Below are 12,435 nucleotides of genomic sequence, written 5' to 3'. Positions count from 1 at the left end.
CAGCTAGGCGAGACAACCTCATATCAACAGGATTTTCATACACATCTAAAATATATGAATACAATCTGAGAACAGTAATATTTTACACATGTATATAGATTGTGTGTAGGCCTGTCTCACACTTGATTCTTCTCTTTGTGCCAGACTGGTTTGTTTGTATTTCTTCGTATTATTTTTCACAGCTTTATGGTTATAGTTATTGCTTGGATAATCTTATTTACAATTATGTATTGATTTATATATCACTCTTTATGCGGTGCACACTGCACAGGACACTGGAAGAATTATCATTGAATTATTGTCATGTTTGTTTATGTATCAATTAATCCCGTAAGGGATGGATTGCCAAAGATGATTTGATAGGAAAATAAAATGTAACTCATTCATGTCATTAATTCGTTAACACATTCTAAAAAAGGCCATGCCTGTGCAAGTGACTTTACCCACTGTGATTTCTCCCCTTCTCAGCTGTCTATCACAGCCTCCTGGTTTCCACCGATCATCATGCCTAAATGCACATTTGGACTCTGATCCCTCCCACTCCAGGTCAGTGTTTTTCGTCAATAGAAGGAGAAAATGCAAGTTTGGCTGCCGACCAAGCTATCAGCGAGTTTATCGTAGAAGTCTTTGTGCGTGCATCCCCAATATGACTTCTTCTATGTGTGTGTGTTAATGTGTGGTGGTGACCTATAAGATACAACTCTGAACATGGACACGTCTGCCTGGTTCTTGCCGGACCGCCTGTAGTGGGTTAGACCAAGGTGAGTCAGCTTAAGTCAATAGCAGATAAGGGCATCTACAACCAACAGCTCACATGGCTCCAGATAGCCATGTTTTCACACATGAAGCTGCCCATGGGCAATCCTTTCGGATGAAAAATCACAAATGTGAAAAATTGGTCCCTTTAAAAGATTTTTGGAAATAAACTCTTCCTTTCTTCCTGATGTATTGACACTCATCATTCTGCCATCACCCACCTTGAATGAGATCCACCCAACCAAAGGAGGGTACGGCAATTTAACATTGAGATGGGGCATGAGGAAGACTGAGGGAGTGAGAAGGTATGAATATTACATCAGATTTTTATCATTCTGGCAGCTAGACGTGGTGTGATGCCTCGGTCGGATAGAGGCCTCCTCGCTCTGTGCATCCCAAACGGCACCCTATTCCCTATATAGTGCACTACTTTTGACCAGAACCCTATATGCCATGGTGAAAGTAGTGCATTATATTTGAAATAGGGTGCAATTTGGGACACATCCAGTCTCTCTCTGCCTGTCAAATTCTATGATATAGGAAAACACAGCCGCGTGCCATCTTGATCTTGACAAAGTGCAATTAGTTCCAAAACATGCAGTAGTCAGAGAGAGGACTCTAGTCTAGTCTACAGTGTAGTCTGGAGGAGAGAGCCAAGGTTCGGGGGAGGGTGGCTCTATCTTTCTTACATGGGTTGCGGCCCAAATGCCACCCTACTTCCTTTATAGTGCAAAACTTTTAACAAGGCACCATAGTGTTCTGGTCAAGAAGTGGTGCATTATAATTGGAATAGGGTGCCATTTGAGATGCAGTCAAGGGTTAACCTAGATGTAGGAGAGACTGTGTGTTGTGTGCTGTTGTGTGTTGTGTGCTCTCTCTCTCTGTCTCTCACTCCTTCTCTCCCTCTCTCTCTTCCTTTCTCTCTCCTCTGTTCCGTCTCTGCTCTGACTCACTTTCTCTCTCTCTCTCTCTCTCTCTCTCTCTCTCTCTCTCTCTCTCTCTCTCTCTCTCTCTCTCTCTCTCTCTCTCTTTCTCTCTCTCTCTCTCTCTCTCTCTCTCTCTGCTAGTCATAAGCATCGAATATATTTCAACTATATACAGGACCCTCCGTGAATCTTCAGTGACAGACAGGTATGCATGTGTGGGTGTGTGTTTCTGTGAGTGTACTATCCCAGACTTTACCCACAATGTTGGAGACTATTCTCCATTAAGAGACCTTTTCTAAAATATGACATGCTGACTTTATAGTGCAACCAGTGGCTTCGATCATGTGCCTTTTATGAATGGATTTTTAAAATTCAAATTATGTATTAGTTATTTTATTATTATTTTATTTCACCTTTATTTAACCAGGCAGGCGAGTTGAGAACAAGTTCTCATTCACAACTGCGATCTGGCCAAGATAAAGCAAAGCAGTGCGACAAAAACAACAGCACAGAGTTACACAAAAACAAATGTACAGTCAATAACACAATAGAAAGATCTGTCACGACTTCCGCCGAAGGTGGCTCCCCTGCCTGTTCGGGCGGTGCTTGGCGGTCGTCGTCACCGTCCTACTAGCCGCCATCGATCCCTTTTTGTGTTGTTGGGCATTTTTGTGTGCCGTATTAAATTATCACTTTTCACAACTGGAACTCTGCGCCTGATTCCTTCACCAACCTAGTCCAGCGTGACAAGATCTATGTACAGTGTGTGCATATGTAGTAAGATTAGGGAGGTAGGCAATAAATAGGCCATAGAGGCTATATAATTACAATTAAACATTAACACTGGAGTGATAGATGTGGGGATGATGATGTGCAAGTAGAGATACTGGGGTGCAAAAGAGCAAGAAGATAAACAACAATATGGGGATGAGGTAGTTGTGTGTGCTATTTACAGATTGGCTGTGTACAGGTACAGTGACCAGTAAGCTGCTCTGACAGTGGATGCTTAAAGTTAGTGAGGGACTTTAGTTAAGTCTCCAGCTTCAGTGGTTTTTGCAATTCGTTCCAGTCATTGGCAGCAGAGAACTGGAAGGAAAGGCAGCTAAGGACGTGTTGGCTTTGGGGATGACCAGTGAAATACACCTGCTGAAGCGTGTGCTGCTGGGTGTTGCTATGGTGACCAGTGAGCTGAGATAAGGCAGGGCTTTACCTAGCAAAGACTTATAGATGACCTGGAGCAAGTGGGTTTGGCGATGAATATGTAGCAAGGGCCAGCCAACGAGAGCATACAGGTCGCAGTGGTGGGTAGTGTATGACAAAACAGATGGCACTGTGATTGCTGAGTAGAGTGTTGGAGGCAAATTTGTGAATGACATCGCTGAAGTCGAGGATTGGTAGGATAGTCCGTTTTATGAGTGTATGTTCGGCAGCATGAGTGAAGGAGGCTTTGCTCCAAAATAGGAAGCCGATTCTAGATTACATTTTGGATTGGAGATGCTTAATGTGAGTCTGGAAGGAGAGTTTACAGTCTAACCAGACACCTAGGTATTTGTAGTTGTCCACATATTCTAAGTCAGAACCGTCCAGAGTAGTGATGCTGGACGGGCGGGCAGGTGCGGGCAGCAATCGGTTGAAGAGCATGCATTTAGTTTTACTAGCATTTAAAAGCAGTTGGAGGCCACGGAAGGAGTGTTGTATGGCATTGAAGCTCATCTGGATGTTTGTTAACACAGTGACCAAAGGGCCAGATGTAGACAGAATGGTGTTGCCTGCGTAGAGGTGGATCAGAGAATCACCCTGTGGCACCCCCATAGAGACTGCCAGAGGTCAAGACAACAGGCCCTCCGATTTGACACACTGAACTCTATCTGAAAAGTAGTTGGTGAACCAGGCGAGGCAGTCATTTGAGAAACCAAGGCTATTGAGTCTGCCGATAAGAATGCGGTGATTGACAGAGTGGAAAGCCTTGGCCAAGTGTATGAAGACGGCTGCACAGTACTGTCTTTTATCAATTTATCAAAATCTTTGAAAGCCAAGTTAACAAACAGATCACCGACCATTTCAAATCCCACCGTACCTTCTCCACTATGCAATCTGGTTTCCGAGCTGGTCATGGGTACAACTCAGGTCCTAAACGATATCAACTCTTTTTATTTATTTAAATATTTTTTATATATATTGACTTTCAATGTTCTCTGTCTTTTATCAATCAAACATTGAAAGTCAATATATATAAAAAATATTTAAATAAATAAAAAGAGTTGATATCATTTAGGACCTGAGTTGTACCCATGACCAGCTCGGAAACCAGATTGCATAGTGGAGAAGGTACGGTGGGATTTGAAATGGTCGGTGATCTGTTTGTTAACTTGGCTTTCAAAGATTTTAGAAAGGCAGGGCAGGATGGATAAAGGTCTATAACAGTTTTGGTCTAGAGTGTCTCCCCCTTTGAAGAGGGGGATGACCGCGGCAGCTTTCCAATCTTTGGGGATCTCGGACGATACGAAAGAGAGGTTGAACAGGCCAGTAATAGGGGTTGGATCAATTTCGGCAGATAATTTTAGAAAGAAAGGGTCCAGATTGTCTAGCCCAGCTGATTTGTAGGGATCCAGATGTTGCAGCTCTTTCAGAACATCAGCTGTCTGGACTTGGTGAAAGAGAAGCGGGGAGTACTTTGGCAAGTTGCTGCAGGGGTTGCAGAGCTGTTGGCTGGGGTAGGGATAGCCAGGTGGAAAGCATGGCCAGCCGTAGAAAAATGCTAATTTAAAATTATCGGTGGTGACAGTGTTTCCTAGCCTCAGTGCTCTTATTCTCCATGAACTTTATAGTTTCCAAAAACTTTTTGGAATTAGTGCTAAAGGAAGCAAATTTCGGTTTGAAAAAGCTAGCCTTAGCTTTCTTAACTGACTGTATATTAGTTCCTGACTTCCCTGAAAAGTTGCATATCGCGGGGGCTATTCAATGCTAATGCAGAACGCCACAGGATGTTTTTGTGCTGGTCAAGGGCAGTCAAGTCCAATCAACCCTTTAAAGAACATTTTAAAAAATGTAAAAGTCTGGGGTGAACCAAGGGCTGTATTTGTTCTTAGTTCTAAATTTTTTAAATGGGGCATGCTTATTTAAGATGGTGAGGAAAGCACTTTTAAAGAGAAACCAGGCATCCTCTACTGACGGGATGAGGTCAATATCCTTCCAGTATACACGGACCAGGTCTATTAGAAAGGCCTGCTTGCTGAAGTGTTTTAGGGAGCGTTGGACAGTGATGAGGGGTGGTCGTTTGACCGCAGACCCATTACGGACACAGGCAATGAGGCAGTGATCGCTGAGATCCTGGTTGACGACAGCAGAGGTGTATTTAGAGGGCAAGTTGCTCAGGATGATATCTAAGAGGGTGCCTATGGTTATGGACTTAGTAGGTTGGTAGGTTCCTTGATCATTTGTGTGAGATTGAGGGCATCACGCTTGGATTTGAGGACGGCCGGGGTGTTAAGCATTTCCCAGTTTAGGTCACCTAACAGTACGGACTCTGAAGATCGATGGGCGGCAATCAATTTACATATGGTGTCCAGGGCACAGCTGGGGGCTGAGGGGGGTATATAACAAGTGGCAACGGTGAGAGACTTGTTTCTGGAAAGATGGATTTTTAAAAGTAGAAGCTCAAATATTTGGGCCACAGACCTGGATAATATGACAGAACTCTGCAGGCTATCTCTGCAGTAGATTGAAACTCCGCCCCCTTTGGCATTTCTCTATTTTCGGAAAATGTTGTAGTTGGGGATGGAAATTTCAGGATATTTGGTGCTTAACTGTACACAGTTAACCTTCCTATAATTAAATTCAACAGTGCAGTATGTGACTTTCATGCATTGATACACCTAAAATGGTTTGAGAATTCTTATTCAGAAAATAATATTTACAGTTCAATGACTTACTAAGTCAAATGAACGCTATTTTCCATTAATTAAGATGTGCCGTTTTAAACACACATTATTTAATTTTGGGTTGATTGTGGTTCAAAATGTTTAGCCCTATTTGTTTTCAATACAATTTATTTGCATAGCCTAAAGATCCAACATACAAACCTGCACTTACAGTATATGTTTTCAATGTTCAGGCTTGATCAATGTTTAATAGTCACACACATACATAAACACACACATACTATGCACAGTCACTTTACAAATGACCTCGACTAACCTGTACCCTTGCACATTGACTCCGAACTGGTACCCCCTGTATATAGCCTCGGTATTGTTATGCAATTTGTTTATTTTTAGATTTCAGTTCATTTAGGAAATATTTTTCTTAACTCTATTTCTTGAACTTGAAATTGTTGGTTAAGGGCTTGTAAGTAAGCATTTCATGGTAATGTCTACGACCTGTTGTATTCGGGGCATGTGATAAATACGATTTGACATACATACTGTACGCACACACATACATGGATACAGCATCAGTGTAGCAGTAAGATGATACGTCCCATTAGCTGACATGATGCTCTCATCTCTGCACCAGTAATGAGCTAATTGCATTTCCTGCCGGGACGGATTCGGCTTGATGAGCCTCAGTGTAAGTCCCAAATGGCCGCCTATTTCCTACATAGTGCACTACTTTTGAACAGAGCCCCTATGTAGTGCACTATGTAGGGAATAGGGTGCCATTTTGGATGTAGCTTTAGTCAGGGAGGGAGTCCTACTTAACAACAGACAACCCATTGCCATGCTACTGGAGAATCCAGAGAGGATGCTATTGGATGCTATTTTCAACATTAACATTATAATTGAATGTGAAGCTAAGCCGCCCTTTCTCCAGTGAAGTCATTCACAGGTTTATTGAATGTTATTCTGTGTAAGAATAGGCCAATGGGGATTTGCCTGCATGTTGCCTTTGAGATGGAATCATCTCTACAGGCCTAAAGCCCCCATGACCTCTTCCTTAGTGCTGTGTATTGTGATGTTGGGGAATAACTACTGTACTGTAGGTGTTCTACCTTTTTTGAGGGAACTGGCTCTGTGAATGAGGGGCAAATTAATGTGCCTGTACCCCTGGATAGGTTAAACACTGCTTTTTTGTTAATAGAGAACCTTCCTTTGTTACAGTTTGCGGGAATAAATTAACGTAGTTGCTGTGGTTCTGGATTTTCTGGAACCCAGACGTTTTGGACTAAAGATACAGAAGATTTGGGACATATATGCATGCGCGCTTCCCCCTTCGAGTTCTTTCAGCTGCTGCTCAGTACTCACTCACACCTTTGGAGAATCTCAATTGCATACTTCCTCTCTCCTCGGTTCCTTCTCAACACCCATTGGAGAAGAAGGTCAGAGGGGCGGGACCTCTGGCTTTCTCATTCAATGGGTTTTGAGAAGGAGGCGAGAGGAGAGGATACGAGGAGTATACATACAATTGAGATTTTCCCTATAACTCCACTGCCGCTTGTTCGAACAAACTTAGTTCTTGTCTGTTGTAATATTAATCGAAGAAATCATAAGCACGACACAACAGGCAGCCCTAACGATTTCGTGTTCTCTTTTCAGGAAGGGTTAGCCTACATGCAGCTACAGTATTTAGGCAAGCTATTATATACGTACACAGCATATCAACAAGCAAGACACAGACAGGCAGGGAATAGCAATTTAATGTGCAAACATTGACTATTGGGAGGCAGAGTTATTTTGTCAGCAGCTCTGCCTATACGACAGCCAAAGGAGGTTGGGCGGGCTCGTGGTGAATAAAGCATAGAGTAAAGAGAGGGGCAGGACGGGGGCGGGACGGGACGGGGGGGGAGTGAACTCTGTATTCATAGCTTTGGCCATCAATTAATACTCTGTTGGCTACTTTATGTAGTTCTATCACATACAGACAGTAAAGGAGGATTATCAACAAACAAATGAATAATGTAGAATGCTGTGTTACAATGAGTGATGTCAGCATAAATCACGTGTCTGAATGAGCAGCTGGGGAGTTTAGTAATGTAATGTAGTCTCCGAGACTGAGGATGCATCCCAAAAGCAAAAGGTACCCTATTCCCTTTATAGTGCACTACTTTGACCAGAGCCCTATGGGCCTTGGTCTCCCTATATAAGGAATAGGGTGTCATTTGGGGCGCTGCCTAAGACAGGAAGGGGGGGAGCAAGGCTCCAGGGGGAGCTGTGATCTAACCTAACTCAGTACTCAGTGATATGCAATCCTCGTGTCCACTGCTGCCGCAACAATGAGGTCAGCATCCAGGTATGGGCCTTAGCACCAAGCACTGAGCTGCGGTCCCACAGGAGTACAACTGACTCCAACACGCACACACACACACACACACATACACACACACACAGGATGAGCAGCGGTCCCATAGGAAAAGCACTCCCAGCACTGCAACACACACAGAGGGTGAGCAGCGGTCCCCTAGGAGAAGCCTCCCACACATAGTCCCCAGTGGGAATGATGTGATGCTCAGTGACATCAAACCTTGTCCTCATCTTCTCCTTACATACTGTATGTGACTCATTACGTAACTTAGAGAAGCCTAAGTTACAGAGAGAGAGAGAGAGAGAGAGAGAGAGAGAGAGACAACGCTCAGTTCCTGTCTGTTGGCTAACTCACTTATCACCTTTTTCCTGCTACGTTGTGTGAGTGTATGTTGGTCAGGGCCGGCTCCAGGTATAAGCAACATAAGCGGTCGCTTGGGCCCCAAGCCGCTAGGGGGAACCCAACTCAGTCGGGTCTCAACTTACTTTTGAGAGTTAGAATAGTAAGGTGCAAGTTCGAAATTTGGTTCAGTAACTTTTCTCTTATGTCAGTCAAAGACAGTCATTTTCAATTAGCCATGTCAGCTTACAAATGTTTTAATTGGTAAATTAGTCTAGCCAGCTATCTAAACTTGTAGTAATCGTGGCCGAATACCGACCCTGAACTCCAGGGGGCCCCCCTTTGATTTTGTTCGTCACTTACTCAGATACAGTACCATTAACATGGCATAAGCCATGGCAAAATGTGTAGAATGGCAGGAAATTCACTGTGAAGCGTAAAATATTTAGCCTGAGAGGGGAGGGGGGCCTAACCAAATCTCGCTTAAGGCCCCCAAAAGAATAGAACCAGCCCTGGTGTGTGTTGTTTTTTTGTGTTGTTGTTAATGCACACCTGTTGGAGGAAATAAACTGGTCAGCCAGTTGACACCAGGTTCACCTGTCTGTTTGTCTGCCCAATCAAATATCCTCCTCACAGACTTTGATCCACAAAATATTTTTTGTCTTTATCAGTTAAGAAAGTCAGTTAAAGTCAGCAAGTCAGTTAAGAACAAATTCTTATTTTCAATGACGGTCTAGGAACAGTGGCCTTGTTCAGGGGCAGAACGACAGATTTGTACCGTGTCAGCTCGGGGATTTGAACTTGCAACCTTCCGGTTACTAGTCCAACGCTTTAACCACTAGGCTACCCCGCCGCCCCCCCAAAATATGTGTTACAACCTGGAAGGAACTAGGTCACCTTTGTATCACCAACACTTCTGACAGTATTGTGTGATTCCATTAATAATCAATGACCAACAGAAATCACAACTTCAACACTTATTCTTAAAATAAGGCCAGGCACCACAGGCTGAAATTACATTTCAACAACTTATCTACTTATACATTTTGAGATTTTGAGGTATTTTGGTCCTTTAAAACTTCTTAAGGATCGTGCCCAATTTTTCAATTTTCGCCTAAAATGACATACCCATATCTAACTGCCTGTAGCTCAGGACCTGAAGTAAGGATATGCTTATTCGTGATACCATTGTGAAATTAATGTAGGAGAATATAACACATTAGATCTGGTAAAAGATAATACAAATTTAAAAAACTTGTCCCCCCCCCCCCCCCCACCCCCCTGAAAGTATGGCCTATGGGTAATTTGGATTTTGGCCACCAGATTAGGAGCAGTGTGTGTGTAAAGTTTCAATACTGATCCAGAGAAGAATTACATTACTGCACAATATTTTGTATCAAGTCTGCCAGGAGTTTGCCCAAATTTGCAGAATTGGTCAATTGATACATTTTCAACTACATAACTATAGAGAACATACAAAAATGTTATGGTAATAAAACATTTAAGTTTACACACTCCCAGGAATGTCATACATGAGCTTATACATTAGCTTATACATTAACTTTCACACATCTAGATGGCATCTAGATAAAATAAATGTTTATCACACAGAACTATGCTACATTTTATCTCTAGGACCCTCAGGATGACAAATCAGAGCAAGATTACTAAATTTAAGTACATCATTTACCTTCATAGGTGAATGTATCAAACCAGTTACCGTAATAAAAGTGTTTTATTGTTGTGCACTTTCCTCAAACAATAGCATGTTTTTTTTCACTGTAATAGCTACTGTAAATTGGACACTCAGTTAGATTAACAAGAAGTAAAGTTTTCTGCCCATATAAGACATGTCTATCTCCCGGACAGTTGGCTGTTATATACAATGTCATTCTAGTCACATTAGCGCACGTGAGTACTTTCAAAAGATAACATTTCAAAAACGTTATGTAAATGTGCATTTTCATCAATATTTCATGAATTTGAACCCCTTTTAAATAGACATACATCCATAATTTCAAAGCTCATATAATCTTAAGCCCATTCCATAGAGAGCATTACAAAACTGGACCAAATGTTGTAACTTACTTTGAATAGATGGTGATTGGGTCAAAATAGGCATTTGGCGATTGGTAGGCTAGGTTCAATGTACTTGCCTTTAACTGTCATTTCCCGAAAGTCAGACTGTTCCCACACGCCAACACATTTTTCTCAGCTTCAGAAGCATATTCATTCACCAAGGTTGGTGTGGTTATCCTTAGATAGATACTCCAGAGATAATTGTTGATATGTCAAATTTGTAAGCTAGATTTTTGTCATATCATATCCAGCCATAAAATAATGGAAAATATGTCATATTATTATTATGACATATTATGACTCTGGGTGTCAAGTAAAGTGTTACCCAAATGTCTTCAATTCTTTTTTTGAAAATTAAACCAAAATATTTAGGCAGACTCCATCAAGTGTCCAGAAACTGATTAATAGTACATCTCACCTAATTTGCATATTTTATACAATATTTCAGAAAAACAGTCAATTGATAAAAGTTCTGAAATCACATCGAGTTAAATACCTCAAGTTCAATTGACTCGGTCTCAGTGCATGCACCTAACACAGCCAAGCCAACCAACACTGACGATGTTTGTTGTCTTCAGTTGTTGTGCATATTTCATAGACAGTATAACTTTTATTTCCTCTATGAGCAGGGAGAGAGCCCAGTTTGGTTCCTCTGGTGTCCACATAAAGTCTGTCCCCCAAACAGCACCCTTTTCCCTATATAGTGTAAAACTTTTGGCCAGGGCCCTAGTCAAAAGTAGTGCACTATATAAGGAATAGTGTGCCATTTTGGATGCAATCGTATGATTAATCCTCCTTCCCAGACAAACAGCAGCATCATGGCTCCCAACCAGTTTAATGTCACTGCAGTCAATTGGCCTTGTGACACATGCATATTACTTCAAGGGTGGAATCCTATTTCAAGTCGTATTGTATTTATTTCGACATTTAAAATACTATGTGCCTCTGCTACCCCGCTGTGCAGAACACAGGCAGAGAAGAGAGGGCCTGCTGAGGAAACATTAATTACAGTATATACCATGCTATTCTTTTGAACTTTTATTTATGCAGGGGAGACGAATTGAGACCAGGGTCTCATTTTCAATGGTTCCCTTAGGACATATATAAAACTACAAGATACAAGATACAATAATAAGTACATTACATTAGAACATCACAAACATCCCAGCCATCATAAACAAGTAATTCAAGTCAATCTTAACTTCTGATGTTCAAGGAATGTATTTATCATTCTATTAAAACAAGCAAGCTATGTGTGAGAAGAAATACGTCTTGTGTTGCTGACATGAGAATTGCAACTGTATTGCATAATTCCACCACTGTAGCCGTATGCATGCACATGGAATTTACTTGCATACATGAGTGTTAGGTTATGACAGCATGCAAAACAAGCTGTGTGTGTGTGTGTGTGTGTGTGTGTGTGTGTGTGTGTGTGTGTGTGTGTGTGTGTGTGTGTGTGGGCGGGCGGGCGGGCGGGCGGGCGGGCGGGCGTGCGTGCGTACAGTTCCTATGTATTGATTTAGGTCAGATCTCCATGTCTTCTGTGGGTTCAGTAGGACTGAATGTAAATGTCTGTCTGCTCATCCACATCTCACCCTCATACGACCTCACTTCACCTCAGTGATGAACTCACTCGTGTCCTGATTCCCACTGTACGATAGGATAGAGGGCAGAGCCAGTCTGCCCCAAATGGCATCCTATTCCCTATATAGTCCACTACTACTACTACCTACGGCCCTGGTCAAAAGTAGAGCACTGGGGTGCCATTTTAGGATGCAGCCCCAGAGTTCTCCTGTTGTCTGCACATTGGCTGATTAAGCTCTCTGGAAACATGAGTCATTTTATTTGACATTAATCGAGATGAAAGTCAAAGTCAATGTGTGTTGACTGGGAATTGCTCATATCTTGCTTTCCGTTACGGACACCCACAGTCAGTCAGGAATGCTCAGTCTAACACAGTAGAGCATTACTCCTACTCACGTATTAAAACACGTGTCTAATGCTTAAATCATAACTCATGACTGATGTATACTGAACAAAAATATAATTGCAACATGTAAAGTATTGGTCCCATGTTTCATGAGCTGAAATTAAA

The sequence above is a fragment of the Oncorhynchus kisutch genome, linkage group LG27 (assembly GCF_002021735.2).
Source record: "Oncorhynchus kisutch isolate 150728-3 linkage group LG27, Okis_V2, whole genome shotgun sequence".
In the NCBI taxonomy this organism is placed as follows: Eukaryota; Metazoa; Chordata; class Actinopteri; order Salmoniformes; family Salmonidae; genus Oncorhynchus; species Oncorhynchus kisutch.
The sequence above is the reverse complement of the archived record's forward strand: the minus strand, read 5'-3'. Positions refer to the sequence as shown.